Source organism: Psammomys obesus, unplaced genomic scaffold (genome assembly GCF_907164565.1).
Source record: "Psammomys obesus unplaced genomic scaffold, mPsaObe1.curated_primary_1811, whole genome shotgun sequence".
NCBI lineage: Eukaryota > Metazoa > Chordata > Mammalia > Rodentia > Muridae > Psammomys > Psammomys obesus.
In genome coordinates, this window is record NW_026587216.1 from 53,011,958 (window position 1) to 53,037,166 (window position 25,209).

The window sequence follows — 25,209 nt, forward strand, 5'->3', positions numbered from 1 at the left end:
GACTTGGAGAGGGACATGGGAAGAGATGAGGGAGGGAGGGTGAGGTTGGTAGGGAATGAGGGAGGGGTCTACAGCTGGGATACGAAATGAATAAACTGTAATTAATATAAATAGAAATTTAATTAAAAAATAAATATATAATGAAGCATCAAAAAAAAGTGAAACACATATGATGATCAGGCATACAAAGAGATATACACTCTGACTAACAATGACAATAAAGTATAGAATTCCTTTGTTTGGAAAAAAAATTACCATGTGGAAGGACTATGCTGGCTGCTTAAGGAATATCCAAACCCTGTTCCTAAGGAGAGGATATTCACACACAAAAAATAACCATCAAGTTGGATTTTGTAACATAAAACTGAGAAACTAAGAGAAAACATAATAGCAAAATACAAGCAAGAGGCAGAAGGACTGTCAGTTACAGTTACAGAGTCAGTCAACGAAAATGAAGAAATATTCTGCTTCCACACCTGACTTGTCCTCAGGATCAAATCCTGTCTGCTTTCAGTCCCTTATTATAGTAATAAGATAGCAATAAAGGCAGGCAAAAGTGTTTTTGTATACCCCACAGAAACTGCTAAGACAGTGACCTAACAAACCTTCCCCCACCTTCCAGTAGTTTGTGAATGTCACTACCAACTCCAATCCAGATAACAATTCATTACTCCTTGGTCTTCAATTCCCACACGTTATAGTTCAAGACCTAAAAACAAGATCCCAACATAGGTATCTGTTATTGACTTCCCTCCAAGATAGTGTGCTTTTCTCACACTGTTTCATTTCTCATTGTTTTCATTTGGACTACTGTACTAGGATTTACTTTCCTTAACCCTCTTCCTGGATAGGAGTTACATCAGCTTCTGCAGGACTCCATGGGCTCAGATTCTTTAGCATTGTTGGTCTTCTTGTGGGGCTCCTATCCCCTCCATGTCCTTATATCCACACCCCCTTTTCTTCCATGAGACTCCCTGCACTCTGCTCAAGTTTGGCCATGAGTCTCAGCATCTGCTTGGATCTCCTGCTGGGTGGAACATCTCAGAGAACCCTCTATAATAAGTTCTCATCCTGTTTCCTCTCTTCCACCCCTTCTAGTGTCTATCCTGTTTGCCATTCTGAATGAATTTTAAGTATCCTCCCTAGGGTCCTCCTTAGTGTTTAGCTTCTTTACCAAGGACCATACATGGAGAGGACCTTGTTCCCCTGCTCAGATGTAGTCTATTGGCAGCTCAGTGTCCATGTGGCTCTCCAAGAGGAGCAGGGGCTGCCTTTATGAATTTGGTTGCTTGCTCTTTGATCACTTGCCCCTGGTGAGGCTGCCTTACCAGGCCACAGAATAAGAGAATCCAGGCAGTCCTGATGAGACTTGACAAGCTATGGGCAGATAGCAAAGGAGGATAACTTCCCCTTCAGTGGACTAGGGGAAGGGGATGGGAGGAAGCGGGAGGAAGGGTGGGAATGGGAGGAGTTGAGGGAGGGGGCATCATTCAAGATACATAATTAATAAATAGTGAATAAAAACAAAAAGAAAAAAAGGAGTTATCATTTACAAAATAAAATTTAAGCTCAATTCCTGTCACTTCAATGTTTTATGATTTCTAATCGAATTGATGTTGTGGGTATTATAAGACTTTCTCTACCTCAGTCATTGCTCTCCCAGAACACTTAATGTTCTGAGAACATGTCACGTTTTGCATTCAGGTGCCTTTCCACTTGGGCAACCTTAGTTAATAGACAGCAAAGGTTTTAGATCACACAAAATACTGCCCTGCTGATGACTAAATAGGTGCATTTATTTTAATTCTCAGCATTTTTCAGTATGTCAGAGTATATTTCAACATCTCAAATAATGTTTTTTGTTTTTGTAATGGTTCTTAAATGAATGGGTCTTTTAAACAAGTGTGTCTTTGAACTCTGAAGAATACTAAGAAAATAATGGCAAATAGTTTATGCTGTGAATCACAAGGCACTACTCAGTATTCTGGGAATCTGTGAAACTAAAGTATTTTGTGCAGTGTGAGAAGACTCAATATGATGTAAGATATCACCATGGCATGTAATAGGAACCAAATCAATACTAAAAAGGAGAGACAACAGGAAAGTCAGTAAGAACAACAGAGAGAGAGGTTTCTTGAAATTAATCGTGAGATATGGTTTTCTCACATAACTTTAATATAAGTTTAAACTATATTTTATAGGAATGCAAAAAGAAAATAACACCAGTTTTATTAAATATGCACATCACATGTTTGCTGATGTCACGACATAGGTGAACTGTTTCAGCTGGCAAAGAGTGAGATAGATTTTACTTAGAGCTATTTTATTATTTTAAATTTTGTTTATCTATTTATTTATTTACTTATTAATTATTTGGTGTGTGTGTGTGTGTGCGTGTGTGTCACTGTACCTATGTAGACGTGAGAGGACAGCTCTTTTGGCAGTCAATTCATTTCTACCACTGTGTTTGTGTTCCAGAAATTGAACTTAGAAGGTCACGTTCAAAGACAATGTTTCCGCTGGATGAGCCATCCTGCTCTTATCATACACAGCAAGAAAATTAAGATAAATTTTCAAATGAAATATTATAAAATTAAAAGAACAAAAATACAGCAGAAAATGATGGAGAAGCAATGTGGCTACTTTTGACAAAGTTATTGAAGCAGTCTTTATAAGCTGGAGAGAATATTTGAGATTAGAATCAGATGTGAAAAAGAACCTAAGAGAGATATCACCTACTTAAGTCTTGAAGTAGGAAGAATCTTGTAAAGTTTAAGTGGAATTGCTGAAAATGAGGAAAAATACATCATATAATATTAGGGCGAAGTGATAGCTCATTGACACAAAGATAGGAGGGATGTTTGAATTGCTAGACAGCTAATGGAGAGTAGCTACTAAGCAGAGACATTCCTGTCAGTGAAAGAGACCAATGAAGCTTCTCCCAGTATGCACTTCTGCAATTCCCATAATTAGCATGTGGTGGTTTGAATAGAAGGGGCCCCCAAGGATCGTGTGTTTGGATGGTTGGCCCATAGTGAGAGGCACCTCTAGGAGGTGTGGAGAAAGTGTGTCACCTTGGAGGCAAGCTGTGAAGTCTCATATGGTCGAGGTGCAGCCAGCGTTGCACACAGTCCCCTTCTGCTGTCTGCTGATCAAGTTGTAGAACTCTCAGCTCCTTCTTGCCATGATGGCAGTGGACTAAACCTCTGAAACTGAAAGTCAGCTTCAATGACATGTTCTCCTTTATAAGAGTTGCCAGGGTCATGGTGTCTCTTCACAGCAATGAAACCCTAACTAAGACACAGCATTAGTATGCCTTCTTCCCCTTGTTTTTCACTAATTGATGGAATGGCAACAATTTCCATCAAATGTGATTTATATATGAAAGATATGTTTTAGAGATTATTTAGTGTAGGCAGAAAGCCAGACTTTGTTCCCATAATTTTGAAACAAAACATGGTAAGGCATAATATTGCAAAATGGCAGTGAATATTGGCTATCCTAGGCTGGAATTTGAGGAGTTTCCTAGAAGGGGAAACACCTGAGATCTGAATAAACTATCCTGAACCAAACTGCTCCTTGTAGAGAAAAATAGAAGCAATGAGAAAGGAAGAGGAAGAAGAGGAGACAAGGACTCATTTCATACATATGGTACAAAACTCTTTTTGGTCAGTTTATTGAAGCTTCAAATATGAACCAGGGACCAGTAGGAAAAATTCAAGAAATGATAAGAAGTAACTTAATCTAAGACCAGCTGTTCAAATGCTGTCCTGACATCATCTTCATAGCATTGGTAAGTGTTGAGAATTGATAGAACCCAGTAAGAACTGAATCTAAATAGGTCACAGACAGCTGGTGGAAACACACTGGACTTTTTCTACCCGACTTGCATTCAAGTGGAGACTATTTTAACAATGTCAAATCACTTCTGAATTTTTCTTTAATAATGACAGAGCAATCCCTAATATCACTCACACTTTAGATTCCAACATCAGCTGAATTCATGTGACCTAAATATGGCAAGGGTTTTCTGCAATGAATATTTACAACCTTTCAGCATTTCCTTTCTGAAAACCTTTAGTCTTTTTATTTTATTCAATAATTTGAAACTAAATAAAAAACTATACCTTAAAATTTTACATCTCAGATTTGCATTTCTTTTACACTGGTATCTATTTACATCTTTACAGACTTTCCTTGTGGACTACTGACCTTTAGTGCTGTTTAAAATATTTTTCTCTGTCTGGGCAGCAGCTATTTGAGGATCCATGTATAGATGTATGTCTCAGATGTCTGTCTCCTGAGGTTTATTGCCTGGAAACTTCTATCAGTGTTTGGAATTGTAGCACAGCTTGAAGTTCTTACACGTGTTTCTCAGGAGTCTGACAAAACAACTACCACACTATCCCCCTCCGCCACCACTAGAGCTATTATTTTAAGAACATGCACACTGCTACAAAAGGTACAGAAAAACAAGGGTGCATCATTCTGGAGATTCCACACTGATTATTTTTAAATTAAACTAGGATATATACACAAAGGATTGGGTTGTTATTAAGTTTTAAGGAAGGTTAAAAAAATCAATTTGCTTGTAAAAGAATGGATTTGACATGATCATGTTAAATAAACTGTACTTAAGAAGACAAAAATTACATCTTTTCACTGACATGCTTAATTAAATACTTTTTAAGAAGCATGGAAGTAAAATGGGGAAAGGAGGGAGGCAAGAGGTGGATGAAAAAAAGGAAGAGGGTATTAGGTGTATATTGTATACATTAATGAAACCATCATATTTAATCCCATCAATTATACATTTGAAATGTTAACAAAATTTATTTCAAAGAATTTACATTGTTTTATATTTTACATAATCATGTTTTAGTACATTTCTTTGAAATAAAGATACAAAAAATTTTCACCTCTTTGTATTATTCAGTGAAATTTTTGTACTTAATATGAGTAACTGAACATTTGTGCAATTTTTATTCAGATAGAAAAAGATAACTTTAGTTATTAGGTATAATTTCTATCTCAAATCATAAATGTTCTGGCTCAAAACACATAAAAGAAATTTAAAAAGAAGTATTAGTTTACGGATTGTAAACTTGATTTTTTCTATCAGATCTGAATAAAACTAGGATAAATCTTAAAGTTCTTCTGAATAAATGCCATGTCAGTGCTTGGGCCTGGACTCTGTTTTCAATAGTCTAGGCAATATACTCCTAGACCTCAGGATTACCTTTAGCTTTGAACTCTGTTGCCTCTGTATTCATAGTCACAGTCTTTGTCTTTTCCACCTTATTCTCTCTGGAGGACATTATTTTTCATGGCATTATATATGCATTATACATTTATCATGGCATATTTATTAGACAATCTACTCCAAATACCCTTAAATCATTAAAGGACTTGATTGCCTAAGTATGTTTATATTCCCTTTTTTATTTGTTCTTTATTATCATTTAAATATTGCATTTTAAAATTCCCCCTTTTCTAATCAAAAGACAGTCTAAGAGTACTATAAAATTTTCTGCCTGGAGTCCCAAAAAGTGAGCCTTGTAACTAACTGTGAATCTTAGCCCCTTGGTCTTCTGTTTGCTCATCTAAAATGGAACAAATTGAACAGAAGTCACATAATTTAAGTTGTATGTAACAACTAATAATCTCAAAGAATATAATAACTAAGCTTTATATTCCAGAAAAATATGCTCATATTTATGCACATATGATTACCTTCTCAATCGTTGAACCGTATAACCTCTGGTTAAGTGCTCTGGAGCCCCAGAGCCCTGATTAAGAACCACTGAACTAGATGGTTTTACTTTATAGTTTGGCAAGTTCCTGGCTCCCTAAAGCATAGTTTCTAGAACATCAGTTAACAGGAGTTCATCAGAAATTGCATGGTCCACACAACCTTAATGAATCTATCTTGACCTGACTCAGGTAAAGCTCAAGTTTGTTTTGCTACAAAGTTTGGTTTAAATACACTTAATGTGAAAGAGCAGAATATTTGGTGATATTTGAAGATGCTTTTCTCTTGTCTCCTTATAGTACAGACATACCAGAGCAAAGTTGGTGAAGCTGGGTTTTTGTTTTATAATGAAATGATGAGCCCAGCAATGAAAAAAATATGTCTTGAAAAAACCCAATATTTCTTTATAATGTTCTATGCTTGATCTAATTATAATCATGATTAATTATGAGTGGCATTAGCTGAGGATATCACCATTAATGATCTTATTGATGAAATAGAAGGGAAAATAAAAGAAACACCAAAGTTACTTTGGCCAGGAAATCCTAATGACAGCCAGTTGTGTGAAGAACTTATTTAATCATGCAGCACAATAACGGCTGTGCCGTTCATGATAATGTCAACATGTCAAATTAGCACTGCACTAGGTGTGATCTAATTACTGTAACAAATTTCTGGATATATTCAGCCTTCACAATCTATTATTATAGCAGTATGAGAATCTGCCTTGAACTTTTATAATTAAAGCAAATATTATTTTTAAAGATATCTAATGATTAAATTAGGTTTCCACATCAAGCTACATAGTTCTTAGAATCTCTGTCCTGAAGTGTAAGTGTTCTGGCTCAAAACACACATGCAAAAGAAATTTAAAAATTTAAATATTCATTCACAGATGTTAGACTGAAATTTTCTGTCAGACCTGCCTAAAACTGAAGTAATGTTTGAATTTCTGAATAAATACCACATTAGCCTCTAAAAATATGAGTGCTTATATTTCTAAAATTACCTCTTAAAATTGAATAAACTACATCAGAAGAAGGAAAAAAGAGGGAACAAGTCAGGAGCCTGACACAGAGGACCTCTGAAAGGCTTTGCCCTGCAGACTTTCAATGCAGATGCTAAGACTTATGGGTAACCTTTGGACAGAGTGCAGGGAATCTTATGAAAGAAGTGGGAAACACTAAGATCTGGAGAGGACAGGAACTCCACAAGGAGAGCAACAGAACCAAAAAATCTGAGCACAGGGGTCTTTCCTAAGACTGATGATACTCCAACCAAGGACCATGCATGGAGATAACCTAAGACCCCTGCACAGATGTAGCCCATGGCAGTTCAATATCCAAGTAGGAACAGGGACTGTCTCTGACATGAACTGATTGGCCTGCTCTTTAATTACTTCCCCCTGAGGGTGAAGCAGCATTACCAGGTCACAGAAGAAGACAGCGCAGCCACTCCTGTTGAGACCTAACTGACTAGGGTCAGAAGGAAGGAAAAGAAGACCTCCCCTATCAGTGGACTTGCTGAAGGGCATGCATGCAAAGGGTGGGAGAAGGGAGGGAATGGGACAGGAGGAGGGAGGGAACCGCAGGGGGGATACATAGTGAAAAAAGTATAATTAATAAAGAATTTAATTAAAAAATGAAAAAAATGAATAAACTAAATGCTTTAGAAGTATATTATCTAAAAAAATATACATAATATACATTAGAAATATATTATCCAAAGCATTATATATAATATGCATTATGTATCGTTCATTGCTACTCTATTCATACATTTTCATATATGTACATAAATGAATATAGGTGGATTAAGAAATAAGAAAACTCTAAGGTAAAGGAGAAAAATAAGGTTGAGTGGTAAAAGGAAGAGAGACAATAGGAAGAAAGTTAATTATCAGACAAAATTGCCTGGTGACATTTACAATATAATAAAAGAAACAAAATAAAATAAAATAAAATAATGCATTATTTTACAGTGTTCTTAGACTTTGTGTTACATAATAATTCAATAATGTCCCATAAATTCATGGGCTACTCCTTCCCTCCCTTCATCCCTCCCTCCTTTCCTCCCCCACCCTTTTTCTCATTTTTTTTCCTCCTTCCCTCTCACTCCCCACCCACTTTGTGTGGGGGAGATGTAGTACATTATCCTGTTCTAAAACCAGTAGATGTTCTTAGAGAAAAGTGTGTGTGTGTGTGTGTGTGTGTGTGTGTGTGTATGTGTTACTTTGTTTCACACGACTATTTCTCATCTTTAGAATCTCTGTGAATCATGTGGGTTAAGTCAGCTGATATTTACATATCCCTATATGTAAGAAAAACATTCATTTGCCAGGGACTTTACATTCTACTATAGAGACACTTTCTTAAGCATGTTCATTGATGTTCTATTCCTAATAGCCAGGATTTAGAAACAGACTAGATGTCCATCAACAGAGGAGTGGATGAACAAAACAGTATGTTTACACATGGAGTGCTAACTCAGCTGTTTATAAAAATAAAACCACAGGTAAATGAATGGATCCAAAAAAATTGCCCTGCATATAACCATAGAGGTTAGCTATGGGGTAAGGGACAGGAGGGAAGAATGGATCACACCAGGAAAAAAAAATGGAATAGATAGTTATGGATAGATGGGGGAGGCTCAAACACAAGGATCGAATGTGGAAGAGGTAATGGAGGGAGCACAGGGAGGGACATGTAAAACTAAGGACCGTTTGTGGGACTATAATAAAACCTAATAGAGTAGAAGCTTCCAAAATATAAGCATACATGAAGTTGATCTTGCCAAATAATGGGTATGATGGAGTTTCAGCTATACAGCTGTCATCTAGTCCTGGGAATGGGTTATATCTATCAAGTAATTGAACAAAGGTTCTCATTAGAACCCTCCCCTCCAGAAAATCAGGCTATTGCCAAGGTTATTGTTTGCTCTCCACAAACTGATAGTAAGACCCCATTTCTGAAGACGCCTACACAACTTGTTGAACATGGAAAAGTTGAGTTGGTGTCTCATAGAGCTTTCATCCTTCCTGGCTAGTGTTCATGGTACTACACAGAACTCTGCACACTACCAAAGGAGAATGGTAAACGCCAAGCCAGCCTTAAACCCTTCGATCAACAGTGATGACCAGCATGCAAAAGGTGCTACTGCAATAGTGGCCCAAAGCTTGTGGGAGTAACCAACCAGTATCTAATTGAACTTAAGGCCCACCCCTGAGATACAACCCACCCCTGACAATGCTCAGTTGGCCAGGAATCTGAAACTAGATAAGCCAGGGACTTAGGGGAAAACCAAATACTATTGTTCTGCTTACGTAACATAATAACAGAGACTCCTAATGACATTCTGCCATATTTAGAGTGTCTTGCTCAGCCACCAATGTTCCCTTATGCAATAAATGAAAGCAAATTTAGAGACCCACAGCTTGACAATGTGCAGAAAGTGAGAGATCTCAGAACAAGTCCTAAAGATATATCTCCATCAAGTCCCTTCAGTCAAGGCCCAGAGAACTCTAAGGAAGAAGAGCCGGAAAGACAGGAAGTACCAGATGTGATAGAGAACATCAAAGAAACAAGGCCTTCTAAGTACAGCAGAATAAATGTGCACATGGCTCATAGACACTGTGGCAGCACGCACAGGGCTTGCACATATTTGCAGATTGAGTCCCAGTGATAAAAGGGGAGATGGTCACATAGCCCCTATCTCCCTAACCCAAAAGCTAACTCCAACTGACATATTTCCATCCACAAAACAAAACAACAACAACAAAACAACCAACCAAACAACCAAAACCAGAAAAGCAAAGAGCCAAAGAAAAAGCACAAGGAAAAAAAAAAAGAAAAGAAAAAAGAAAACACTTGTATAAAAAAGAAAGAGTTTTCTACAACAGAGTCTCACTGGGTAAACAAACCACTCTTAATGCTCAGCAGTAGATGACCAACACAAAACAAAGTCAATGGAATTTCAGAGGTTTTTAAATGTTATTTTAATTAATTAGTTAACTTGTCTCCTAGTGCTTTGGCTCAGCATTTTTTCCTAACGGTCTTATGCTTATATATTATGTGTTTTATGAGGTTGTTAGACGATGTGTGTGTCTCATTGTCTACATATATTTCTTTGCATTTTCTTTGGCTCTTTCTTGTGTGTTTTGTTTGTTTATCCTACTCAAGTTTGTTTGTTTTTATTTTATCTTATTATTGGTTTAAAAAATCTTTCAATTTTTTTAGAGACCTTTCACTGCCAGGTGCTTCATACCCAACAATCTACTTTCTTTTTCAAACATTAGTCAAATATCTTTCACTGTCTTCATAATTTTACTATTTCTAGGATAGAAAATATTTGGTTTGACTTGTATAGTACATAAACTTTAAAGTCTAGGTTATTTTGCTTTGCAATATGCAGTTAAGAGTCTCTTGCATCTTAGTGTATTTTCTTTTATTACTGATTGATATTCTATTTTCCATACATTCTAAAATTTATTTGTCTATTCCTTTATGAAGGATATCTTGGCTACCCTTAAGGTTTGGCAGCTGAGAAGAAAGCAAAAATAAATATTCATTGTAAGGAAAAATAAATGAATAAATGATTGAATGAATAAAATACATACATACATAAAAGCAAAAGCCTTGTGCATGGTTAGGGTTCTGGTGGGACAATGCTGAATATAAAGATTTACAGGCAGTAGCTTCTAATCTCTGAACTAAACTGCCCCATAGCAGTAGTGACTAATAAACACATTTCATTCCATTGCTTCTCAAATTGATTCACGTCAGTTGATTCATTTGATGATTGAGACCATTTATCTTATACTGAAAGCTCACAAACAGATTAATAGCTGTTTGTTGAATAAGGCAATAATTCAAGGAAATAATATTAGAGTGAAAACCATTCTTTGCATAAATTTTATTTTAGAGCCCATTTACATGTTGATTTATTATTTATTTTTTCCATTTCGCTATGCAGGTTTGATTTCATATTGAATATCTCTTCTTCTCCTCCTCTGCCTCCTTCTCCTCTTCTTCTGCCTCCTCCTCTGCCTTTTACTGTTCTTCCTCTAATTCTTTTGCTTCTTCTTTCCCCCTTTCTCTACTCCACCATGTTTTGCTATTAGTCATCTTAATGAATCCATATCATAGTCCTACTTCCATATTATTTTCAAGTCCAGTTTATATTTTTAGACTCTTGACAATGTTTTTATTTATTTAAATTTCTCTGTGCTTTACCACTATTTTATTAAATTTATAATGTAGGATAAACTGAGATTTCTACTAATTATGTATGCCTAGACATCATTTACACCTTTTATATGCTAAGCCCATTTATTTGAAGAAGTAAGTTATTCTAACAAGAAGTTGGTCTTTTAAGTACTGAAGACCTATTTGCATTGCTTTGAGCTTAAAATAAAGGTTGGAGGAGGAGCCAGGGAATTTCATGTTGAACCTGTACTGGTAGATAGACCTATTCTGCACCTGATGCCTGATGGAAATTACTTTCACGCTCTCAGCCTGCTTTAATATTTTTTACAAGCAAATACTCAGCCAGATTATATTGATCATAGCTATTTTATCATCACCTCTCCTGTGGTCAGATCATAATCTGAGATTTTCCACACATAGCAGGACCTCAAGCCCCATATCTTCATGGTTGGAACTTGAAACAATTCTGAGCATTGGTAGGCCCAACGGACTCAGTGTTTTATTGAGTTCAAGAAAAAGTTCATATTTGTTCTTCCTCTAGTTATTATTGTTTGAGGAGGATTTACACTGTTCTGGAATTGTTTATCAAGAAAGGTCCTCCTTCAGTTAGTGATTTTAATCAATGTAAAAAAGTTGTACCACAGCAGTTTAATAATAATTAAGAGAGAACTGCCTTTTTAAAAGCTTATTTAAGTATGTACAGTAAAGTTCCCATGGAGCTATATATATTAGATACATTTTTTTATTTATCATGGTGTAAAAGTTCTCATCACCTCTTCCCTCTCTCATACTTTTGTATTCTCATATTGCTCAGCATTTTCAGTTCATCATATTTTCACAAGATTGGCTCCATATCTTCTGTCAATTGACTTACTGCCTCACCATTCATGGTTTACACAGAAACATATGTCTTCTGATTCACTCTGACCTTTGTATTCTCCTAAGTACCACACATTCGTTCACATATAAGGAGCTCCTTGATAATTGTGTCAGGAAAGTAATGAGACAATGTAGAAGCAAAACAATTACCAACGTCATATTAATTATGAGCATATTAAAAATGTTTTCAATAAAAATTCAGGAACTTGCCATTTTTAAATTTCCATAGCACTGTGGCAGAAAACAATAAATGTGCAGTGTGAAGTGATTACACCATCATCCCATGGCAGCCAAAATAAAACAAAAACTGGAGACCATCATCACTCCAGGACCTCCACTCTGTTTAAATAGAAGGAAATGCTGTGTCTCTTGAAGATTGTATTTTTTGTTGTATTTTATGGTTTGTAGAATGTGAATGAACAATTCAAATCAGAATAAACTGGAAGACTGTAATAAGAGGAAAGAAAGGGATACTGCAGATTCCAGAGTTAGCGCCTTGGGGATGGATGTGTGGTGATGAGAAACATCAAAACCAGGCTTGAGCAGCACATGTCTCAGCATAAGGGTAAAATACCTATCATGAGAAGGAAGTGAAGAAAGAAACTGTGCATCAGGGCAAGAGATCAAATGGCCAGAAAGCATGTCATCTTAGTTTCCTCTGATGGAGAGAGAACTGTGCAACTTTGGAATTTCCAGCTGGGAATTTTAGAAAATTGACATCTATCCTGATAACATAAGTCACCGGTTTCTAATCATGGATTTACTTGTTGATCCTTATCTCAGTTTTTAAAGTATATAAAGTGGAATAAAACTTTATTTTTTCATCATGTGTCATAAACAAAAATAAGAATTTATATATTTAATTGACTGTTATCAAATGGTCATTATGAACCCTGAGGTATTACTTGAATTAAAATATTATTAAGGGATATGATTTATTTAAAATTAAACTTTTGATTATTTGGAAAACTTTACCTTTACTCTAATTTCTAAGGACATCATATTAAGGAAACTTTAATGACACAAGACCAGATATACATCAAAGTTTTATTTATGATATACTTAAATAAAATACACATTTATTATAGTCTCTGCTTGGGGCTCAGATTTCTACTTACTTGTACAGGAATTTTCAATGGCATAATCTCTATTTTATAATATATAGTCAGGAGAAAATAATCTAAAATCAAATGCTACAATACAACATATTTGTTATAAAAGCTTGGTGATTCATAAATCTCAGGTATTCCATGTTAAAAGAGCATCATATCAACAGGGTGTACATATAGTGTGTGTTAGAGAAGAAGTCCAATAAAACATTTATTGGAGTCCTTTGTCATGAATGGGACATAATTTCTCATGAGCCTATCATGTTTCAGTACAACTTATAAATCACTGAGTAGCATAGTTTCAACTGCTTTTAGGAGGTATTTGTAAATCAAACATTCTAGAAAGGTAGAAAGAGAATCTCCATTTAGAACAAAGGGAGGCACATTTACTGTCTATTACAAAGGATTCACATTTCTTAAGTTGTACCTTTTGTGTATTCATGTGAAGATATGTTTTGTCACTTATGGAAACTGAGCCCAAGAAACCAGTACAAAAATGTTAATACTCTTTGCTACTTCTGTGAGTAACAAACCTTTATTTCTCTCTAACCTAGAAATCTAAAATCTTTGTGAGCATCTGTGAAACTATGGCAGGCTTTTGGGCTAAGGTGAAGGAAGAGAGAAATCTCAGACTTGAGATGTTGACAATGTTGGTAATAAAGATAAAATGCTGATAGCGACATCACTCATGTTCTTTCTGCAGGAGGACGGGTGAGATCCTTACTGAGATTTTCATGGGTTTTAAGGAAGTCTACAGAAGTCAGTAACAAACATACATGAATAATAAATAATTCTAAGAATTCAAAGATAGCCGTAGGACATCGACTTCAACTGTGCTCTATGACAATTAAAGAAGATGATTAACTTACAAGGGCAAAGGATGAAACAGAATGAACCTCTACCAAATCTTAACTAAGAGTAAAAGAAAACTTTGATTCCCAGGTTCTAAATCTTCAATCTAGGGGATAGAGACATAGGTCAGTGGTAAAGCACTTGCCTACCATGATCAATGCTCCTAACACCAAATAAATAAAACCAAAAACCCTTTAAAAAAATAATTCTTCTATTTCTTCCCTGTTAGAGCTAAGGAGTCAAGGAAGTCATTTCAGTCTAACTAATGGACAATAGGTAAAATGAAGTTATCAGAGTCATTCCCGTCGTTTCTAACTCTCCTATGAACAGAGCTACACCCTCCTCATTAGAAGGAGCATCAGACTTGTGCATCCCTATAAACAGTAGCAAGAAGCTTTGTCCTTGCTAGGCTGAGGGTTCTGGAGCTTTCCGAAAGTAATTACAAAAATGAACACATACATCCAGTGTGAAGGGGGACTTTAACATGTCAATTATTAGAACCTTGGTTGTTTCCCTGAAGAAGAATCATGGAATACATTACTGTGAAACATATTTACTAAGATAAATTGGCACGCAATATATTGTTCTACGTCTAAATTGCACCTAAGCTTATACTAGGAAGCTTTTTCTAATTGACAATGAGGTTCTCATAAGTTTTTATGTTTATTTGATTTACTGTGTGTGTATGTGTTTGTGTGTGTGTGTGTGTGTGTGTGTTTAGTGACTTTGTCCAATATCAGTGACTTTAGCTTTCTCAGGGAGATTTTCCTAAGTCAAAACAACAAATCAATCAAACAAACAAACATATAAAAACATGATGACATCATTGATGCATGTACTAGTATTTGGGCTCTTTGTTTTTGTCTACTTGGGTTAGAATTCAGATGAAGGCGACTCACTGGGAAGACACAATGATGAAAGAAATCTAAATTCTTGAGGTGTTTATTTTCTGCACAATGGAGCAGCCAATGCCACAAATTAAACAGGGCTCTGCAAAGAAATTAACTATTCTATGCATCTACACTGCATCAACCGGAAGTATTAAATTCAGAACCATGGGACTTGGGTATGTTTCCCAATGCCTACATGGCCGCCCATGTCCCTCTGTGACTTCACTTCCAGGGGTTCTGACTCCTGTCCTCCAAAAGCATTGGCATTATGTGCTGTGCACGTGTGCGAGCATATGTCCATGTGCACACACCATTTTATACAGGAAAGGAGTAAAATAAAAATCCACCTCTTTTAAGTGAATATGCACATGTTTAGGTATGTTCAAGGATCTCAGGCAGGGAAGGGGTTAGATATGTTGGATATAGACTCAGATCCCCTTTTTACCTGTAATTGTAGAAAATAAAAGACCTTTATATTCAGTTCATGAGTTTAAACAGGGACCATAGCAGGAAAGCGGAGAAAACATCCTCTTGTGGTGAAGTTTTGTGAATCTGTTTAGCAATGCTGTGCTATAGAAAATAACACTTCATGTCCTTTACTCTTTGTTGTCTGTTAAGTGCCAGGAAAAACATATCAAAACTAGGCACTTATGTCATATATGCTAACAAGACTTAAGTGGCTTGCATGATTTCTTTTTTTCTTCCCATATGGTCCAGTAGAAACTGCTTGAATATTATAGGAGAAAAAAGACCACAGATGTGATTATAGACCTTAAGAAGCCATCACAGCAAGCAAGGCAATATCCTAGTATAGCAGCTTTCCAGAGACAGTGAGAGAGTTAATGAACTTTATTAACTCAGAGTGGATTATCTCCCACTGAATCCAGCTGTTGGTTCCTTAGTCCCAGCTGTTCATGCAATTGAATACACTACTCAGATTAAACTCATAGAATGGGTCTTGGTCTCTGGCAAGGCCATCTTTTGTCTACTAATGGCTTCTTAGAATAAAAGACCAAAAACTACATTCATGCAACAAGGTCACTAATATATTTTACTCTTGGGAAACCAACAGCAAACATTAAAGAAATAAATTCTTCTTGTACGTATGATAATCTTTTTACATAAAACTATCCTAAGGAGCTATTACAAACCATTACTTTATAGGAACTACAATACTATACATTGATGACTATGAAAATAATCTTCCAGTCCCTGATCTCCACTGTAAATCTCTCCAAATTATTTTCCAAGAATATATTTTAACATTCCAACTAAGATTTTCTAACATTCAGTTGTAATTATTCAGTACATTCCTTTTATCAAACAAGACTGTTATTTTAATTCCTTAAATTTAAATATCTTTTATTAAAGCCATTAGTAGACATGTAAGTATTGAAGATGCAATATAGAAATTATATAGCTTCCTGCCTCATTTCTGCTCACTTTCTTGAGACTGTTTGCTAAAAGACAAAGTGGACAATTTGTATACTTATTGAAGTTATACAAATTAATTGCCTTTTTCTTAGAAATTTACCTTATAACCTAATCACTTAATGTATGTGTTTATTTGTAGGAATTATAAATATACAGATAAATTTGTTTATAATAATGTACAATTATTTCTGTATTGTCAGTAATTTGTTGTGCATTATATTTAAATATAAAAAACTATAAAATCATATGCTTTAAAGAACTACATTAATTTCATATCAAGCCTTAATAATGAAATATCTCCTTCAATTTAAAATAATGGAGATTAGCCTAAGTTCTGTTCTTTTTATTTTTTTCTTGGATCATCTGTTCGGGAAGTTAGGGCTGCCCTACATTAAGGGCTGCCTGTACTTCATCAATTCTTTTCATTTATAAGGTGTGTATCCAGTTAAACTGTAATATGTTTAAAGTCAGAGCCTACATCATATTCTTTCATGTGTCTGCATGCATTCTATTAGACCACACAGTATAGTAAGATCTCAGTTAATGAAGGTTGCATTGCACAGCAAAGAAATTAGGTCATGGAAACCTTAGAAATGCAATTCTCTCGTATTAGAAAAATATGCATCTTAAATAACTTAAAGTCCAATTCTTTTACCAAGGAACCCTTAAGACACGGTTCTTCACCTGTTGAGAATGCCACCAAGGCACCCAGCTCTGCTGGTTCTCTTAACTACCTCCCTCCAATCCAGCCACATTTAAATAATGCAATGTCCACGTGATAAGACTCAGGAATCTACATATATTAATTAATCTTCCTTTGGAAGATGATAGTGATGAGTCACCATGTCCAAGAATGCATCTGGCCGTTTATTATTTAGTCAGTAATAATGATGGCTCCTCATTGATATATTCATTGACATTCCCACTGCCCCATGTCAGTGAAGAGAAATGTACAAGTGCCAGGATTTTTATATGTGGTCTTGAACTTTATGACACAGATTTTTCTTCCCAGACTACTATTCAGTCTGTGGGGGACAAACTTCAAAGTGAAAAATAAGCACACTGATATTTGAACTTTGTGTTGAAATAAGGATTAAGTAAATACACAAATGAAGCTCCACATTCATTTCTGCTCCTAGCTTAAAGAAGCCAGCATCTGCTTTGGGGAATGTCTTTCAATCCACTGTTTATAAATGTTAAAATGGAAAATATCTGTGGTATACTATTATTATAAAAGAACCTTACACCTTATAAGTACATAAGTGATAATTTAATAATAGAATATGAAATATTTTAGCTAATCTATGATTTTAACATGTTTCATAAGCTTTAACAAGCAAGTGTCAGGAAGACTGGTTATTAAGGATTAAGCACTGAGATGACCCTGACTCAGTACACACCTTTTCTCATTTCTTTGACACTGAAACTGAATTATCCTGTTATTACCTTTCTCAGAAACACGCCATTGAAAGACACAGCACAGATAGAGGAAACCTAGATTCTAATTCTGAATCTATTAATTGCTTAAGATACTTTGGTAAATCATTAGTGAAATAATGGATATGGAATGTCCTTCAAATTCTCTAATCAATATCAAATTCTATGAGTCATTCCATTTGCAATTAAATGAGCAGGGGTCTATTTGCAACAGCCACAAGTCACACCACAAAATTTAAATGTCTTTCATTCTGTGCCTTTGTTTTGTTGTTTTGAGTGAGCCACTCCCTAAGTAACCCATGCTAACCTTGAACTCGTGATCATCCTGCCTCAGCCTTCCAAACACTGGAATTACAGGCATAGACCATGAGAGCCAGCAAAATCCTTACTTACATAGGAATCAAAATCACACTACTTCAAAAACTGTGAAACTGGCCAAATCATGATGCTAGTGTTGAAACTATCTATCTTTTGTTCTCTAGGAAGTCTTGTCATTTATTCTTTTATACACCGAGGCTAGAAAGAAAAACCGCAGAGAATACTTATACAGCTGCTTGCTCTCCATTTTATTAAGTGTGTTTTGAACTCATAAAATTTGTGTGTTTTAATACCTAGACTCTTCTGAATTAAGTCAAATGTAAAGGTATATAAAAATGGGTAAGGCATTCACCAATGTAAATAAGCATGTGATATTTAGCTTTGTCCAACATTATAAATTTAGGTATTAGTTTATAGATTCATTTTCCAAAGGTTTGGTTGTAAATTTGTATAGAATTTAGTTCAGTTAAATAGATTAGACGAGTTTGTCTTTGACCTTCTAGTGAAAGAAACTAAATAACCTCATAAAAAAGAAAAATGTTACATTTTTATTCCTGAAATTAAGGATGCTTTAAAAAAAAGCCAAGTTGGAAAATAGCTGTTACCTAAAATACCATCATAATAGGAATTGTGTTCAGTTATCCTCACTTGAGTAAAGGTTTCAAGCCACTATTCACAGGTTCTCTCTATTTCCCCTCATTGCATCATTTTCCTCAGTCTTTTTCTCTTTTTACCTTGTACTCTCAGTAAAATCAACTTATATGGAGCATGGGACTAATGACAACTTGTTGATGAAATTCTTATGTCATTTACATGATTGTTAATCTCTTTTGCCAGCAAATACTTACTTTATATCTGTCCTCTTGGTGGCAGATAATTAAGAGCATCATACACTCAACAATGATCTATATTGGTGTGCCTTCCTCATCTGTTATGTTTGGTTATTTTGTGTAGTACTAACTAATTACAGGAACTTTAAATTCAGTAGGATCTTGGCTTCCATATAAGAATTCATAACAGAAATCTCTACCATGCTTTATGACAAATTAATTTGCATGCTCAGAGATAATTCTGAGACAATTTTAATATTGTGACATAATTAGAATTGTGTTAGAATACATTGATTTGAACTTATGCTTACCACACCAGAATGGTTGCCATTGCCACTTGCTTTACTTTGTTCAGTGGTGATGTGTCTTTTTGTGAAGACACCTTATTGCTGAATGTGCTATATAGACCATTTACCCTGTTACTACACAAAAGGTAAATACCTCCAGGGGGAAAATTTAAAGATCCTTTGATTCACCTTCTATGTCCTATTGCTCACAAAGCATGCCATATGTGACTATCTGTAGCAATTGCAAACTTAAATACACAGTTTTGAGTATTCTTAGTATAACTGTAAGTGTAATTAGGCACATTTCCATATTTAGAAAAGTTAGTATCTCTGGCCCCTGTGATTTTTGATGCAGCTGAACACAATTACTGAAAACCACTTCTGGTCACTTTGTTTATACCCACAGCACAGGAGAAAAGGACTACAGAGAAAGCAAAATTAAGTAAAATGCCTGATAATGGAAAGGTGGATTTTTTTTAAGGCAATCTTTGTTAAACAAAGTCAACTCTTCGTATATTTGATCAACTTTCCCTTCCAGTTTTATGTATATCGAAAATTTCTTCAAGAAGAGGACTGAACACATCCTCTGCACCAACTTCAAAGGAGAGGAAGGCAGTTCAAGTCTTATTCTCCTTACGTTGCTCATAGTAATACCAAAAAACTTATTCACACAGTCCATCATTAGGCAGGGTACATTTCAAAGTTTCTTAGATTTCTTTGAATACCCCTAACTGTCTTCTTCAAACATTAACCCTGTGTGGTCAAACTCCACCTCAAAATTAATATTTTACAAGTTGTTTAAATGTAAATTATTAAGTAGTGTGGGACCTTATTTTATGACATAAGAATAGAAGAATCTTGAATAAAAAATACAATGTTTTAATTCCCTCCTTTCCTGTTCACGGGTAATCTCAACTCTCTTTCTCAGATTCATTCATTGAACACAACAGCTGTTTTCGCTCAAGCTAACCACAAACAAATGATAAGCCTGATTTCAGAAGGAAAGGCTGCTGCTTTCGGGAAGCTCATACAGAAATACCCTAGAGATGGCAAAAGACTAACTACACTGCACCTGAGGCGCGTGGTTCCCCTCTCAGGCTCTAAACAAGAAGAGAAATACTAAGGTCTTTGGCTTATGGGAATTAAATACCCTAGAGATGGCAAGAGACTAACTACACTGCACCTGAGGCGCGTGGTTCCCCTCTCAGGCCCTAAACAAAAAGAGAAATACTAAGGTCTTTGGCTTATGGGAATTAAAAAAAAAAAAAAAAAAAAACATTCCAAGTGGCATTTCTGGTGCCACCTTGTCCTCTTTCAAGGAAAAGCTGCTTATTTTCAAAGTTGCTGAGTTTTGGGTGGCATAGCTGAGGGAGAATCGCAACTGAGCTATGTAGGTGCTCTGCTCTAAGACCTGAAAGGAAGAGAGAATCTGGGAAAAACAGGTAAAATAAGGGGCCTCCCCCGTGCTCAGCCAACAAGCCCGCAGACAAGAAGGAATCTAAGCAACATAAATAGTTGTGCACTTTGAAACAATGACGAAAAGTTTAGTCCCAAAAGATCTGCTATTTTTATCTTTCTCTTCTCATGCTTGATCATCACCTAACAGTCCAGTCCAGGTGCAGAGACACAATACACAGAAGGCAGGATCGCCTCGTGGCGGTGTCAGTCTTGAGGTGAGTGTCAGAAAATCTGGGAGGCAGCATCATATGGAGGGAATGAGGTCAGAATTCACTAAGACTATTCACTCTGAGAAGGAACGAGATGGCTGGACCGGGGCTCTGTGGTCAAGCTTTAAGGGGAGATGGCTCAGGGTAGGACTTTGTGGAGAAACCTGGGCGCGCGGCAGAAGGTGGGATTCAGAAAGACGTGGGGACAATGAGGTCTGCAATGACCCTGTTTGAAGTGACGCCAGGCGGGGGCTATCTGCCATGGGAGTGAGGGTAGCAGCCAGAGGGCAGGAGGGTGGCAAGGAAATAAGCGCTACAGCAGCTCTCTCTGGAAGAGAAAGGGTTCAGGTTCCTGGCTGGCGGAGTTGAAATCAAACGTCCCCGGGGACCTGCCAGAGACCCCGTGCCAGGTAGGACAACCAGCAGGTGGTCAGGATGCCTCTCTAGTCTAAGAATGTTCTCTGGGCGCTCAGCCCTGAGCCTGACCCCCTGGACTCTCCGGTACTCACCGATCCCAGCAAGGGAAAGCGCCATCCAGGGCGCGTGAGGGCAGCGCGTCGCGGGCGGGACGAAAGCTGGAGGCGGTGGCGGCGCTGTCCTAAAAGCAGAGCTGGAGTCGGGGGAAAGCCGGGAGGCGAGAGCGGCGGCGGGGGCTCAGGGAACCGGGGGCGGGGAGAGCGGTGGCTCCAGAGCTGCAGCGCCCCGCGCGCTCTCTGCCCATCTCCGGGGCTGCCGAGGTTGCTGCTGCCCAGAGCAGTCAGTCGAGGGGGAGGGGAGCAGGCACGCGGCAGGGAGGGAGAGCAAAGAAAGCGGGGAGGGGGAAGGGACGTGCGAGGGGAGATGGAGATGATCACCGAGAGTTGGGAAGAGAAGGGAGGAGCATAGCAGCCTGTGCAGGTTCCCACCAAAGGAGCTCTGAGATGAGGCTGTGGATCTTGCCCCAATCCCCTGCTACTCCATGCTTCCCCTTCGCGCCCTTTCCTTTGGCTCTTCCTTTGGTGGCGGCGTCTGGGAGTACCCACGCTCCGCTGCGGATGCAGTTTCAGCAAGCTGCCTCTTGTGCTGAGCCGGGAGGCTGCAGAGACACAGCTCTTCGCTCCAGGCCTACAGCACCTGTGCTCTCACACGCAGTCGCTGGTTCCATTGCTGCAGCTCCCAGTTGCGGACTGTCAGCTTGTCACTCTCTTCCACTCTCCTTTTCGCTCAAACTGAGGTTCTGTACATGCAGCAGCCACATCTGTGGAGTTCCCTATTACTGATTGTTTCCATGGGCGCTATTTGGCACAGGCAGTCCAGACAGAAGGCGCCAGCAGGGAGCTCAATGTGGGCAACCTTCTCTGTCCTTTGAATCTGCTCTCTGGTCATGGATGGAGGTGTTTGTCTTCAGCTGGGGTTGACCAATTAAAGTCGGGTTAAAAAGGAGGTGATGGAGTATTTGGAACCACAGTCTCAGTGATTCAGGAAGGTCGTAAATGTGAAGGGCAGTGCTGCTCAGTGCTGGCTGTCCTCTTTAGCTGTCATTAAAATACAAACAGGTAGGTAGATAGGTGGCAGACAGATAGCAAGCCAGGGCTGACCCTTCATTGCCCCTCATCCCATCTTTCTGGAGACAGGCTCCACTTTGGACTACAAATCAATCCTCGATATTTATTCTTGAACTACAAAGATCCAAATACATATAGAAACTATATTTATTGCCTCCTACACTTCCAAGAATCAGAAAAAGAACTCACACATTTAGTAAAGATAAAGACAGTCATTATTGATGAATTCCTATGAGGTTTGACTTTGTTTCATAATCTTCACATGCTAACTGGAGCTGGCCACAGGCAGGGAGCAAATAGATTGCGTGTGTAATGACACAGGTGGAGAAAGAAGTCTAGTAAAACTCTCTTAAAATAATACAGCAAGTACTCCTGTATTCCTCAATTCCTTACCAGAGCACTGGAGAAAAGTGTGGTGTGTGTGTGTGTGTGTGTGTGTGTGTGTGTGTGTGTGTGTATGTGTGTATACCAAGCATGTCCACATGCTGCTTTTCTTAATGTAGTAATCTTCATCTGCTAAAGGAACTTAGTCTCTAAAATAATTTAGACATTTTATTTTACATAATTATGTCTTATATAACAAATGTACTCATATTAAAATAAATCCTCTCTTAGTTATAAATGCAGTGTGAAAAACATTTTAATGCCTCAAGCCAGCCTTAAATATTATTGAAAACCCTCTATCTCTGTATCTTTTTACATGAATAAAAGTTAAATTTCAGTGATATATTAATATTTGATTATGTCTATGACTTGTCAGACTCTTCCTATGAACATGCATGCCAATGAAAATATTTGGTTTCATGTCTGCATTGTCAGAATATGAGAAGCATCTATTCAGTAAGGGCCAATGGCCCTCACACTCCAGCTTCAAAAGGCGTATGCTGCTGGGTCCAGATATGCAGCAGTGCACCAGATAAAACCACCTAGTGTTAACCACTTAAAGAACATAGAAAGAAAATGACTTATTGGAGGACGGTCTTGTATACTGTGTTTTCAGATGCTGATTTCAGTGCCCTGAGATCTGCTTACTGCCTTGCCCTGGGCATTGTTAGGTATGTTGAACCATCTCCTGTATCAATGTGAAGTAAGAAATAGTGCCAAATTATTCCTGATTGGTTAAGGAAGTTGCTAGGCAGAAGAAAGGTAGGCAGAGGGAAGCTTCCAGGGCTTGGTGTGTCAGACGTGCCCTGAGGAGAGGAGAAGGAGGTGGACAAAGATGGAGAGGAGACAGGAGGTCACCATGGGGTAACCAGGAGCACATGGCCATGAGCAGCTTGCTCTGAGGACTGGCCTGATGGAGCAGAAGCAGTCCAAAGTGAACATGTGAAACTATTTCGTATTTTGTCTGAGAAGCAGTCAGGATAGCTTAGAGAGTTGATATCTGCCCAGGTCTAGTGCTTTAAAGCTTATTGTAAATCTGACAAGTTTCTGTGTCTTTCATTTGGAAAATAGCTAGTTTATGAATAACTGCTGCTATAATTTCCTGTATTAATTAATATATACAGAATAATTAATTAATTTTACAATGGCTAATGAAGCTTAATACCCCACTCAGGACTATTGTCAAAGATGAATGATAAAATTTGCAAATGATAGTAACTACTTAATCAAAGAGTGTTTTTTGAGAATTAATAAAAATACAAATTTCCTCAGGTATGATTAGGATATCCCTCATGTTTTCATTTTTATATCATGTTTTATGTAATTTTAGTATAACTGAGAATTTCATATGTGCATACAATATATTGTGTTATTAACCACCACTGGCAACCCTAACTCCTTCCATAAATCCAACCCTAGTCCACCTGAACTTCATAAAATTTGATTTTGTTTTTCATAGCTGTCGTAGTTTGAATGAGAGTTGCCTCCACAGGCTCATCTATTTGAATAGTTGGTCTTAAATTGTTGAGACTGTTAGAAAAGGATTAAAGAATATGGCCTTGTCAGATGAGGAATGTCACCAAAGGTAGGTTCAGGTTTTTAAAATCTCCTGTCATCCCTAGCGTACTCTCTGTCTCTTGCTTGTAGTTTGAGATGTGAGTTCTCATATGTTCCTGTCATCGTGGTTTTGCTTCACCATCATGAACTCTAATCCTCTGGAGAACTACCCTAATTAAACACCTTTTTATACAAGTTGCCTGAGTTTTGGTGTTTTATCACAGCAGTAAAAAATTAGCTAATAAACCATCTAGACAGATTTATACTCATGGATTTGAGGCCATGCACTAGAATATGGTTGACCTACTAGGGGGCACACCCTTAAAGAAAACAGACTATCTTTCCTTCAGCTGCCTTTGACTATCAGCTCCTCAGATAGGCAGGGTTGGGAGCTCATGCTGACTTGACTGGGAATACTACTACGCGAACACAGCTACTAAGAGTTCATGACTGTAGTGATAATGCCATGTCCTAGAGACAGTTTCTCCACGAGCTTCCAGACTCTGGATCAGTCATAACAGGGCATCTATTTTACACCTCATTATTTTTTTAATAAGATAATTTGCTTTGAGACATGTTTGCGATGTCTCCTCATATTTGGTGCATCTCAGCAATTGCGGTACTTTTGCAGTCTGATTTTATGGTTGTGAAATGGAAACTAGAATTCCTTAAATCTAAGCGAAGAGACAAAAGACAAAAACACACTTAGGCTCTCACTTTAGCTTTCTTTCACAACCATGTGAGCCCCTGGAAACAAGAAAGATAAAGAAGAGGAAAATAAAAGGTAATAGGGCATTCAAATTCTCTTGTCGAAAAACTTAGTTTTTAATTCAGATTTTGGATGAATGAAAACTTTCACCTCCACCATAGCATTCCCTCTTTCTCCTTTTTCCTTGCATTTCCATTACCGTATAAACATATCATGTACTACAATAACAGAAACCAAAATGATCTGATTAATAAAATAAAAACTCCTTTGATTACCTTGGCAGTTACTTAATTGAAAAGAAACTCATTTGAAATTTTCTGAAACTGGAGGTCTTGAGAGTCTATGAGCTGCTACTG

At 37.3% G+C, this 25,209-nt stretch overlaps 1 protein-coding gene across 1 annotated transcript in view; it reads right to left on the reverse strand.

Annotated features, from left to right (window-relative positions):
* Nucleotides 1–21,329, reverse strand: part of Fut9 (fucosyltransferase 9) — a 209,372-nt gene extending 188,043 nt beyond the window's left edge. Inside the window, exon 1 of the mRNA XM_055603328.1 lies at nt 21,169–21,329. The gene's annotated coding sequence lies outside the window, so the exon portion shown is untranslated. The remainder of the gene's footprint in view (nt 1–21,168) is intronic.
* Nucleotides 21,330–25,209: the final 3,880 nt, after the last annotated feature.